This window comes from Miscanthus floridulus, unplaced genomic scaffold, assembly GCF_019320115.1.
Source record: "Miscanthus floridulus cultivar M001 unplaced genomic scaffold, ASM1932011v1 fs_210, whole genome shotgun sequence".
In the NCBI taxonomy this organism is placed as follows: domain Eukaryota; kingdom Viridiplantae; phylum Streptophyta; class Magnoliopsida; order Poales; family Poaceae; genus Miscanthus; species Miscanthus floridulus.
In genome coordinates, this window is record NW_027096381.1 from 33,676 (window position 1) to 47,586 (window position 13,911).

Below are 13,911 nucleotides of genomic sequence, written 5' to 3' on the forward strand. Positions count from 1 at the left end.
AAGGTTCGATAAGATTCCGTCTATCAAGGAAAAGATGTCTTTATTGTGGCTCACCGGGCGTGAGGTATTATTTGCCATATGCGTGCCAAGGCAACAAGGCTCTTTAGGGTTGGGCTATTGTGCACCAGGTATCGCCACATGGTAGACTAGCTGTCCCAAACGATGAAGATTACAACTTCAACCCAAACACATATGAAGGAGAGTTCTATCAAGAAGATGGGCTACTAGGGAGGATGGTGATAGACTTAACCGAGGCAATCGGAATGGAAGTAGACAATGAAAGGGTCGATGATGAGGAAGAAGGAGATGAGGTGAAAAATGCCAAGGACATAGAAATGCTTGAGCGATTACATTTAGACAATGACGATGAAGGCAACATTGACCTTCGGGCAGTGTTGTTTATTTGGACAATTTTGATAGTGATGATGAGACATATGATCCAGATAATCCCAATAATGATGATTACTTCTAATACATGTAATACTATGTTTATTTTGTAATCGTGGTTTTGTTTATTTATTTAGCATCTATTTTTAACACATGTACTAATATGTCTTGTTTGTTCTTTTAAATTGTAGGTGATTGAACAAAGATGGCGGGCAGTCGTGGGCCAAGGAACGTGAACTCGAGGTTCATGAGGGCACGCGATGTAGATCCGGATGCAGAAGAGGGGGTCGTCGGATGGGAGGAGGCAGACGGCCAGGAGCAGCGGTATCGGCAGCGGCAGCAGGAGGGGCCGACCTCCTCTAGTCAGGCCACGTGACGTACCGGAGAAGGAGCGCCATACCCCGGACTCCTCGGACAAGGAGGAGCTAGTTTGGCAGATGGACGACGAGGGAGACGAGCATAGCAGGATGGCGAGGCTAGAGGCACAGCTGGTTCAGGACTCCTCTGTAGTGGCCAGGATCTACTTGCGAGGTCCCTCGAAACTCCCTGGGCCTCTCGCTTCTTCCCCTACGCCCAGTGATCCATCCCTAGGGGGACAGGTAAGTAACTTTAGATTTTATCATAGCTACTTCATATAACCTGTTGAAAATTGTCAGAGAAACTAATAATGTTTGTTAATGACTTGTGCAGGAACTGGCTGATTGTGTCGCCTGGTGACTCACGCAACCCCAACCACATCCTGGGTCTTGTGTGCAGGCACTTTTACCATGGCATTGTCATGCACAAGGGGAACACTGAGCCGGCCAAATCATGGGACCACTACAAAGATGCCCCCAACGCATGTGGAGATAACCAGGAGCAGGTGAGGAGAGAGTTCTGGGTAAGTCTCGCTCGCACAACTTTGATCAATACATCGCATTCATTTGACTTTTTTTGACATAATGAATTGATACATTGTGTCTGAAAGGATCAAGATGCCCAAGAGGGGGGGGGTGAATTGGGCTAATTCTAAATTTTCTTGCAATAATCAAATCCTATGGATAGCCCAATTAACCCCTTGTGCCTAGAAAAGTGTTTCTATCAAATTAATGCACAAAAGACTTGCAACCTATATTCCAAACTTACTCTAGCATGGCAATTCTATGAATGTAAAGACAAGTATTGAATTGCTCAAAGTAAATACTTAAAGTAAATGCTCAAAGTAAATGGAAGAGAGGAACGTGGTGATGTTTTGCTGAGGTATCGGAGAGTCACCACTCCCCACTAGTCCTCGTTGGAGCACCCGCGCAAGGGTGTAGCTCCCTCTTGATCCACGCAAGGATCAAGTGCTCTCTACGGGTTGATTCTTCGACACTCCATCGTGGTGAATCACCCAAAGCCACTCACAACTTGAGTTGGGTCACCCACAAGCTCCACCGGGTGAACACCAAGCTCCCAATCACCACCAAGCCGTCTAGGTGATGGTGATCACCAAGAGTAACAAGCATGAACTCTCACTTGACCACGCGAAGCCTAATGAGAAGATGGATGCACACTTGTCTACTCTTGATTCACTAATGAGGTTTCGCTCTTGGATTCTCAAATCACAAACACCTCACTAGGACCTTGCTCTTCTTGGCACTCACAAACATGTTTCTCAGCTGTTGAAATGAGGAAAAGTTACTCCACACATGAGTGGAGCTTCTATTTATAAGGCAGCCTAAAAAACGAACCGTTATGAGCTTCTACGGGATGACCGGACGCTCCGATCGTGTTGACCGGATGCTCCGGTCAGTTTAACCCACGAACCGGTAGTAATGAGTTGACCAGACACTGGCAGGGTCTAGTCAGCACTGACCAAACGCGTCTGGTCACATAAAACCCTTACTGGAACCTTACTAGACTCAACCGGACGCTGAACCCTCAGGGTCCGGTCAGTACTGACCGGACGCGTCTGGTCACACTTTCTCAAGTCTGGACCCTTACTAGAGTTGACCGAACGCTGGCCCTTAGCGTCCGGTCACATTGACCTTCCAGCATCTGGTCACACCAGACTTGTTCTCCTCGGTCAAATGAACTGACCAGACCCTACGGCTAGCGTCCAGTCGCACCGGAGCCAGCGTCCGGTCAGTATTTGACCCTCCATTCACTTCCAACTCTCGATCATATGTGAATGAAGTTTGCTCCAAAAGATCTTAGGCATTCATAGGAGCTACCTAGAGCTAGTTTTAACAAGTGTGCACCACACCTAACTCACTAGACTCAACTAGGTCAAGCTACCCGTTTATACCCCCCTTAATAGTATGGCCAAAGAAAAAACAAAGTCCTAAACTACTCTAAGTATCTCTCCAACTCCAATCGACACTTAGAACTAGTCATCCTTAACCTTGTCGTCAATCCTTTGAAAAACGAAACGATTTCCATCGTAGGGGCATGACAACTTTGATTGCCCGATTGATCTCCATTACCATGACCTAACTTAATTGCATCTGCAAAACACACGTTAGTCATAGTAATCTTGTATTGTCATTAATCACCGAAACCCAACTAGGGGCCTAGATGCTTTCAGTGTCTGTCTGTAGACTTTTTCCAGATGTGAAGAGGGACAGGAGGATAGGGCGGAGAAGGTGATGGTGAAAGTGCCAGGAAATGAATCACCGACATGCACTACGAGGAGCGCCTCACTTGCATCGTCAAGTACTACACCACGCACCTTGGTGAGAACATCACCAAGACACAGGCAAGACAGAGGACGCTGACCCAGGAATAGTACCTTGAGGTAAATGAAGAAGAATAATACTGATTCGTTTTGAGATTAAGTAGCTTTAATTTGGTCTTCTTACATCTCAAATTCTTTATGACATGTAGATGATTCCATGGTGGTGCAAGTCGTATCGGGACTGCTGGGTGATGATCGTGGATAGGTGGTTCACGGAGGGTTATATCTAGGACCATGAGGCGGGGCAGGAGCGGCGTATGGTAGCGATAGGCCCCACACACCATCAAGGCAGCCGCAGCCTCAGCGCGTACAAGCAAGCATGGGTACATGAATTTTTAGTATTCTGACGCTCCATTCTGCATGTTTCTTCTAATCATCTTGTTGTCTTTCTCACAGTCGGCGTCACATGGTGGCCAGTCCATCTCCAATTTCATGGCATATGGTCTGGCCTGCAAGGGTAAGGCGATGTCCGCTGTCTCCTTCACCTCGGATGACCCGCCCAAGTCCTACAGCAACTCGAGCGTCCACACCCGCATCAGTTCGTACGCGTCAGAGGCAAGGTCAGTCCATGGGCCAGACTGGGATCCGAGCATTTACGACATCGATGGGACGATGGTCATGAGGCTCGGACAAGGCAAGAAGCATGGGCGGTACTGGATTGGTGATGGCACCCTCGAGCCCAACGAGATTCCCTCCCTCTCCTAGATCCGAGCACAGACCCCAAGCGGAGGCCCGGCCATACACCAACGGCCGTCCCCTTCACAGCAATGGGTCGACGCACTCCAGGTTAGTCCCGTTTAACTCTTCATACATTGATCTTTAAATAACTTAGTTACCTTTGCATTACTGAAACATTCGATTGAAATGTTGCAGGCCAAGAATGAGAGGATGTCTCAGGAGCTGCGGGACCTGGTGGCGAGGACCGAGCAGGCCGAGCGGGAAAGACAGGCCGAGGGTAATCTTGTATTGTCATAGTAATCTTCACAACTTGAGTTACCTTACCATGACCTAACTTAATTGCATCTACAAAACACACGTTAGTCATAGTAATCTTGTATTGTCATTAATCACCGAAACCCAACTAAGGGCCTAGATGCTTTCAATCTCCCCCTTTTTGGTGATTGATGACAATACAACCTTGAGTATGTGAAAGAGTGAGGTTTTTGACGGGCTTGGTTCATATAAGCTTTTGTTGATAAGAACAAAAGTGTTAGTCAAGCTTATATGACCCAAGTCAACACAATGTACTCAAAGGATGTGAATTAAGCATGAGTACGATTAACAAAGCTCATTTGCATTGGAGTATAAATGCGGAAGCAAGGGCAAATGAGCATAACACAAGTGATATGACATTTAAATAATGCAAAGTAGAAAGCATACATGTCATATATCACAATCACATAAATAGCACTATCACATATATATAATAGTATGCATGAAAGTAAACACATGAATGCATAAGTAATAGTGTATCACACAAATAGAACTCCAAATGTATATAATAAGCTAATACTATATAACTAGCTCCCCCTAAATGTCGCTCCCCCTGAGTCTACATACTCAAACCCTCTTCCCCTTTGGCGTCAAACACCAAAACCTAGGGGTCAGTCGGTGGGGCTGCAGCGGATGAGCCGGGTGCTGAAGAATGTGGGGCAAGCTGGAACTAGGGCACCATCATCATCTGACCCTGAGCTCTGAACTAACTGACCCTCTGTGGCAGGAAGTGTCGCTGAAGCGGTCTGGGTCTGAGCTAGGGCTGGTGCTACCTGTGAAGCTGCTAGTATGTCTGTCATAGGATCTAACAAGGCGACAGACGAGGGGAGCCTCTGAGTAGTCACTACGACTAGAGCTGCTGTGGAAGGACCAGCGGCATGCATATGAGGCAGAGTGGGCATGCCAGTCAGCTTGCTGAAAGATGCTCCAAGACTCCTAGAGACTGACGTGTTAGGCACGAATAGAAAGGAAGACTGCTCTGGTGTGAAGCTCGTCTGAAGTGGAGTGAACTGCGGGGCTACCATGGGTGAGGCTAACCACTGGGACACCTATACAGGAGGTGAAGCAAACTGAGCTAGAGGCTATCCCTAACTCTAGAGCCCACTGGGCTATACTGCTGGAGTCGTCAAAGTGGTGGTAGGCGGAGCAAGCTGGGGCAAAGACTGTGGCTGTGGGGCCCCAAGAGTGGTTACTACATGCTGCATGAAACCCATAAGCTGCTGCTAGCAAGAGTATCTACTGCTGATGCATCTGCTGCTGCTGCTGCTGCATGGCCTACTGCTACCTCTAGAACTTGTCATATCGAGTCTAAACTAGGCAAAAGTAGCAGCTGTCTCCTATGCCTATCTATCCTGTGTCTACTGCATCCGCTCAAGAATAGCAATGAGAGCGGGGTCTGTCTGCGGAGCAGGTGGAGCAGAACTAGAGCTACCGGCCTCTGCATCGTGTCTGCATGGAGGCATCTGAGGAATAGGCTAGTAGTCGTCGTTAGAGCTGTCACTATACTCGCTCATCTCCTGCTGTACCTCTACCTCCTCCTCCTCAGTGGCTGCAATCCCTCTAATAATCTCATCCTACTGAGCTGTGGACTTTGGCACATCGGGACGATGGCTAGGCTATCTAGGTGCCTGAGGAGTGCTGTGTCTGATCCTCTATGATAGGTTGTAAGTTGGGAACTCTGTGGTGGCACCTGTATACTCATCCATCATACCTAGGGGCTTATCAAGCACTACTCTACGGATGAGAAACGTGATCCTGTGAGCATAGGGAAGCTACCTGTGACCCTTGAATCCCTCAGCTATTGTATCCTCCATCTTTGAAAGAAGAAGGTCCCAGATATCAAATACTGTCTGCTACATCAGGGCATTTAGAAGCCAGAGCTATAAGCGAGTCAGGCCCTCCCTATATCCCAACCTGGGAAGCAGTGTCCTCCTAATAATGGCCTCTAGCACTCTCGCTGTAGGAGTCAAGTCACTGGGGTTCCTGCTCGACCCCTCACCAAAGGGCTCCTTGAAGCAATGTCGCACTAAATCTGTAGGGGGCACCAACCCTCCATGAGGACACCTGGGAGGCTCCTGCTATCCATAACAAACCTCATGCATCTTAATAGGCTGCTCTTGTAGCCTCAGTATCTCTCTGGCCCTGCCACTCATCAATCTGTAGTCTTTGCCTCTGAAAGCAAAGTGAATAAATCTGTGATGTGGGTCGATGAAGAGTGAAGCATAAAACTGACAGACCCAAGATGGTACATATATTCTTGTCCATCCAATCAAGTCTATCAACCCTGGCAAATATGATAAGTAAGGCCGAATGTGCTATCTGACTGCTGCCACAATAGACTCTATCCGACAGACTCTCTGAGATCTAAACACTGCCCCCACTGTTGAGATAAGCATTGTAGAAATCTTCCTGCAGTGGAGTGTAGAAACCCTCAGCTGCTCTCTCATCCCTCCTCAGAGGAAACCAAACCTCAAACTCTACAAATCGCAACTGCTGAACCTATCTGGCCGTGGTGGCCCTCAAGTCAAGATGCACCACTGGAGGTGGACCATGTGGTCTAGGTGGTGGACGTGATCCCCTCCGCTGTGTCAACGGCCTCGGCGAGACTGGTATATGGGTCTGTCCAGAGCAGCGAAGCTGGGGTGCCGGCTCTGTCTCCTCGACCTCCTAGGTCTGCTATGCCTGCTCGCCCTCCTAAGTCTGCTGAACTGGCTCCTGCTCTGCTGACTGACCCTCCTCAATGGCAACCCGTCGTCCTGCAAGCGTAGCAGTCCCAGCTGGACTACCATGACGACGCTCAACCTCCTCAAGCGCAGCTCTCACTGCTGGTGAAACCGGCTGATCTACAATAACAACTCTGCTACGAGTACCACCTCTCTCGGCACACTCTGCGGCCTCTACAATAGCTACTGCTCTCACTGTCTCTGTGTCGGGGTACTTGCACTTCTTAGATGTCACCTGCTTGGTTGACTTGCCCTTCAATCCTGCTAGCTGGCGAGGCAGGGGCCTTCGATCATCATCACCTGGGCCACCACCAACGTTCTTGGTGCGAGCCATCTGAACTAACAAGATGATGAACTGACGCTGACGAAGATCAACAGACAAACTAACACTCTCGAGGCTTGGCCTCGATCCTTACTCGCGAGCTTGGCTCCGAGTTGACTGCCAACTGCCACAAGAACCACAACGGCACCGACTCGCTGCACGATAGAATAGATGGATATACGAATAAATACAATATATCTAATAGATGTGAAACCCTGGGAAGCAAGCAATGTAGGTATGAAATTGAGACGACGGGCAAGCTACCTCACGATCCAGCAATCCAAGAAAAGAAAAGGCGACACGCGGGGGAACCCTCAGAATCGGTAGGGGCCAGGGTTACAAGGAGCAGTGATGAACTGGTGGCCCTAGAATTTTTGAAATCAGCGCTTTGTATTGCAATTTGATCTAAGCAAATTGAAATTGAAACAAGGAGTTAGCTTTACCGAGAGGAGGTAGACCTAAGGCACTGGAATTGACTTTGACTGAAGCTTGGTGCCAGAGGAACCGACGGCGGCACTAACATGGAGAGCCACACGGAGCAGACACGCACACGAGCTAGGGTTGGCGCGGCATAGGGGCAAGCATAGGTAGGGTAGGGCAGACGCGGTGGCGTGCGAGGCGAGCACAAGGTGGGCAGCTCGGGGCTGCGGTGGCACAGCGAGTTACGACGGCGTGGCAAGCTTGGGCGTGAGGTGGCCGGCGTGGGGTTGCAGTGGCGCGGCGAGTAAAGCAGCGGTGATTTGGCGGCAGCTCGGGCTAGGGCAAAGGCGAGGTGAGGGGCGAAAAGGGTATGGCTGAGGTTAAATAGATTCCCCACACGCGACAGATAAGGAAACGGAGAAAAGAGTCCTGAAGCCGCACGAAAACCACTGACCGGACGCTCCGGTGGTAGCGACCAGACACTACCACCCAGCGTCCGGTCAATTCTAGAGAGGTCCAATTCCTCTAGAATCGGGACCAGACGTGTCCGGTGGTCCATGACCGGACGTAGGCAGGGTCCGGTCAGTACAACTTGTGCTTCCTTCGATCGACCGAATGCGGGATCCCCTCCTGACCAGATGCACAGACGCAGCGTCCGGTCACTCCTTCACCAGCAGTTCACCTCTTGTGAACTGACCGGACGCTGGACAGCAGCGTCCGGTGCAGCGTCTGGTGTACTATTTCTAGCAAATCTTCAAACTTCCTTCACGCTGCCTGTTCTCAATCAAGTCCCAACTTGAATAAGATCCAAATAAACACCAATTGGGACTGATGTGAGTGACCTCTCTCAAACCCTCAAATTTTTCAAAATATTTTGCCTTAGGCTATAATTTTTTTTAAGAAAATAGGCAACAAGAGGGCAAATGGAACAAAACGACAAAACAACATTCATGCATATACAATACTTGTAAGTAAATCTAGTTGCTTGTCAAGTTTGATCCAAGGTTAAGCTTCTTCACACGCTTTTCGGCGGTTATCTTAACCATGTTAGACAAGCCCTATATGCATTGCCACAAATTAAGCATGTTGTATATTACAATGAATGCAAGGGACAACACAAGCTCAATTTTTAGTGAAGTTACTAAAATCAAGTACATTGAGCTCATTCCGCAATCTACAAAATGTAGCCTCATCTAGCGGTTTAGTGAAGATATCCGCTAATTGATCTTCGGATCTTACACCTTCTAGCGATATATCATTTTAGCCACATGATCTCTTAGAAAGTGATGGTGGATATCTATATGCTTGGTGCGAGAGTGTTGAACCGGATTATTTGCAAGTTTTACCGCACTTTCATTGTCGCACAAAAGAGGTACCTTTTCTAGAACTACTCCATAGTCTAGTAAAGTTTGTTTCATGTATAAAATTTGTGCACAACAAGCACCCATGGCAATGTATTCCGCTTCGGCGGTGGACAAAGCCACACTATTTTGTTTCTTGGAGGACCAAGACACAAGTGATCTACCAAGCAAATGGCACCCTCTGGATGTGCTCTTTCTATCAACTTTGCATCCGGCGTAATCCAAATCGGAATAGCCAATTAATTCAAATAAAGCTCCTTTGGGATACCAAAGGCCAATGCTTGCTATGTGCTTAAGATACCTAAGGATTCTTTTTACGGCAATTAAATGTGTTTCCTTAGGACTAGCTTGAAATCTAGCACACATACACACACTAAACATGATGTCGGGCCTAGATGTGGTTAAATATAACAAGCTACCAATCATAGAACTGTAGAGAGTTTGATCAACTGGGTTACCTCCATCATCTAGGTTGAGATGTCCATTAGTAGGAATTGGTGTCTTTATTGGCTTACATTCATCCATCTTGAATCTCTTGAGAAGATCTTTTGTGTATTTCTCTTGAGAGATGAAGATGCCTTCTTTCATTTGCTTGACTTGAAAACCAAGAAAGAATGTAAGCTCACCAATCATTGACATCTCGAACTCTTTAGACATCAATTCACCAAATTCTTTGTATGAGTCTTCATTTGATGATCCAAAGATGATATCATCAACATATACTTAACAAATAAAGATATGCCCATCAAGCTTCTTGGTGAATAGTGTGGTGTCGACCTTCCCAATGGTGAAGCCCTTCTCAATAAGGAAGTCCCGAAGGCACTCATACCAAGCTCTTGGGGCTTGCTTGAGTCCATATAGTGCCTTGGACAACCTATAAACATGATTAGGATATCTAGGGTCTTCAAACCCGGGAGGTTGATCAACATAGACTAGTTCATTAATAAAGCCATTTAAAAATGCACTTTTCACATCCATTTGATATAGTTTCATTTCATGATGTGATGCATATGCAAGAAGGATACGGATGGCTTGTAATCTTGCAACCGGTGCAAAGGTCTCTCCAAAATCCAAACCTTCAACTTGAGAGAACCCCTTTGCAACTAGTCTTGGCTTGTTCCTCACAACAACACCTTGATCATCTTGCTTGTTGCGGAACACCCACTTTGTTCCAATGACTCTTGCGCCTTTTGGTCGCTCTTCAAGAGTCCAAACTTCATTGCGAGTGAAGTTGTTCAACTCTTCATGCATGGCATTGATCCAATCTGGATCTTTAAGAGCTTCTTCTACCTTGGTAGGCTCATAGCAAGAGACAAAAGAGTGATGAGCAATAAATGAAGTAAGTTTTTGAGATCGAGTCATTACACCCTTTGATAGACTCCCTATGATGAGATCTTGTGGATGATCTTGTAGGAGAGGTGTGTTTCTTCTATTGACCACTTGAGGAGGAGGTTGTGGAGCATCAACATCTTGTGCTTGTACCACCATTTGCTCATGGGAGATATGAGTATCTTCATTTTCTACTCTCCCATCTTTTTTACCATCTTCTGGCACACTTGATGAAGAAGGTTGGTTAATGACTTGTACATCATCTTTTGGCTTGATGTCTCCTACTAGAATATTCTTCATAGCCTCCCTCAATGGTTCATCACCTACATCATCAAGATTCTCATGTGCTCCTTGGGAGCCGTTAGATTCATCAAATTCCACATCATATGTTTCTTCAACCAAGCCGGTGGCATGATTGAATATTCTATATGCTTTGGACTTCAATGAGTAACCAACAAGAAAACCTATATCTCAACGTCTTTGAAACTTCCCTAGGTGTTGCCGCTTCTTGTAGATGTAGCACTTGCAACCAAACACCCTAAAGAAGGAGACGTCCGGCTTCTTCCCATTAAGCAACTCATACGGTGTCTTGATAAGGAACTTTTGAAGAAATAGGCGGTTGGATGCATAACATGCGGTGTTGATTGCTTCTGCCCATAGAGCTTTGAGGGTGTTGTACTCATCTAGCATTGTCCTTGCAAGAGTGATCAAAGTCTGGTTCTTCCTCTCAACTACACCATTTTGTTGAGGAGTATAGGTTGCTGGAGACTTCATGTTTGATTCCAACTTCATCACAATAAGCTTCTATGTTTGTGTTGTCAAACTCTTTGCCATTGTCACTTCTTATCTTCTTGAGCTTCACTTCAAATTCATTTTGAGCTCTCTTGGCAAACTTCTTGAAACAAGATGCAACTTCGGATTTGTCATGAAGGAAGAACACCCATGTATACCTTGAATAGTCATCCATAATTACAAGACAATAGAGATTTCCTCCCAAACTCTTATATGTTGTTGGTCCAAATAAATCCATGTGTAGGAGTTCTAGCACTCTTGTGGTTGACATGAAAGCTTTGGTTGGATGAGTGTTTGCAACTTGCTTGCCGGCTTGACATGCACTACAAAGCTTGTCCTTCTCAAACTTCACATCCTTCAACCCTCTCACTAAATCATTCTTCATAAGCTTCTTGAGTGAGCTCATCCCAACAAGAGCAAGTCTTCTATGCCATAGCCACCCAAGTGTTATTTTGGTGAATAGGCAAGTCTTCAAGTTTGCATCTTCGGAGGTGAAGTCAACTAGATATAAGTTCTTGTATCTAAATCCATTGAATATCACTTGGTTGTCATCTACCTTGGATACAACAACCTCCTTCTCGGTGAATAAGCATTGAAAACCAAGATCACACAATTGCCCAACGGATAGCAAGTTGAAGCTCAATGAAGCAACATAGAGCACATTGGAGATGGAATGATCATTTAATATTGCCACTTTGCCCAATCCTTTAACCTTGCCCTTTGAATTATCTCCAAATGTTATTTTCTCTTGTCCATCTACCTCTTCATCTAGTGAGGTGAACATACGAGGATCACCGGTCATATGTTGAGTGCAACCACTATCAATAACCCAATGACTTCCACCGGTCTTGTAGTTCACCTACACACATGAGATTCAAACTTTAGGAATCCAAACTTATTGAGGGCCCTTCACCTTCTCAACAAGTGACTTAGCCACCCAAATCTTCTTAGACCTACTCTTGTTGGGGGTCCTAAGAACATGACTTGCATCTTTCCACTAGAATCTTTTCTAAGCATGTAGTGAGCATTGAAAGCAAAGGGTCTAGCATGCTTGGGCAAGGGTTGTGGTGGTGGAGTTTGACACTCATGAGCAAAGTGGCCTTCTTGTCCACACTCAAAACATCTCTTTGGCTTTGGATTTGGCTTTGATTGTTGGTGTTGAGCTTGAGCCTTCTTCTTCTCTACACTTGCCATATATCCAATGCCACTTCTATCCATCTTCATGACGGTATTCATGAGTAGCTCACTTTGGAGATGCTTGCCTCTAGCAAACTTGCTCAATCCCACCTTGAGATGCTCTTTCTCCATCTTGAGCTTCTTGTTCTCTTCCTTGAGAATATCATTGGTCTTCTCTTCCTTGAGTTTCTTATTTTCTTTTTTGAGCTTCTCATTCTCAAGGATCAACTCTTTGTCATGATCAAGAGTTTCTAGCACAATGGTGTTGTGACTTTTCATCTCTTCAAGATCTTTCATGAGCTTCTCATTGTCACTTTTGAGCTTGACATACTCATCATAGTCATTACACTCAACCACTTGCTTGCCTTTGCTACTAGATCCATGCTCAATGCTCTCACCGATTAAATCATCACATGAGGTAGCTATATCAATCTTAACAACATGGTTAGTAGCATCATGTGGCTCATTTGGTAAGAATTCTTGTGCAATAACAAGGGTATCATAATTGATCTTTAGAGTTGTATATTCATCTTTTAGCTTGTTGTGACTAGTGATAAGCTCATTGTGCACCCACTCAAGTTTATCATGTTTATCTTTAAGCTCTTTCTTAGAAGATTTGAGCTCCTTGAGTTTGGATGATATAGAATCATTTATTTCTTTGAGCTCATCATTAGCCTTTTCTAATATATCACACTTAGCTAAGAGTGAATCATTTTTAGCATCAAGTTTTTCATTTGTAGCTCTACTCTTTCTAATGATCTTAGTGTATTTTTTTAGTATTTTGACAAGATCATCATATGTAGGTGAATCATCATCGCTATCGCTATCATCATCACTAGCTTGCTCATCAGAACTACTACCATCACTCTTAGTTACCTTGCGTTCACCCTTGGCCATAAGGCATAGGTGTGTAGAGGATGATGACGATGGTGGTGGTGAGGATGCAAGATCAATAGCAATGGCGGCCACCTTCTCATTGTCACTATCATCATCGGATGATCCGCTTGATGAATCTATGTCCGTGAGCCAATCACCGACAATGTAGGCCTTGCCACTCTTCTTCTTCTTGTAGAAGTCCCTCTTTTTGCCATCTCTCTTCTTGTATGGCTTGTTCTTTTTCTTCTCATCTTCATCTTCATTGCTTGAATCATCTTTCTTGCCCTTGTTCTTGAACTTGTCTTTCTTGGGCTTTGTACATTGATGAGCTAGATGGCCAAGTTCGCCACAATTGTAGCAATCCATCTTGGAGATTGGCTTTCTTCTTGAGCTAGTGAAGAACTTCTTCTTCTTGCTGTCAAACTTGATGCCACTCTTGTTTAGCTTCTTTAGCATCTTGGCAGTTTTCTTCACCATGAGAGCAAGACTTTCTTCATCATCTTCATCACTTGAGCTCTCATACTCAAGTCTTGCCTTGCCCTTATCTTGGCTAGCTTTGAATGCTAAGTCTTTCTCTTTCTTCTTTGTAGAGGATGAGCTATCTTGTGGGGTGATGTGCATGTACATCTTATGAGCATTGATCTTTCCCAAGATTTGTGTCGGTGTAGCGGTGGAAAGATCACCTTGGTGTAGCACGGTCACAATATGCCCATATTTGTCAATGGGAAGGACACTCAAGATCTTTCTCACAACGTCGGATGGCGACATTTGAGTAAGTCCAAGCCCATTGACTTCCTCTACAAGAACATTCAAACGTGAATACATCTCATTAGC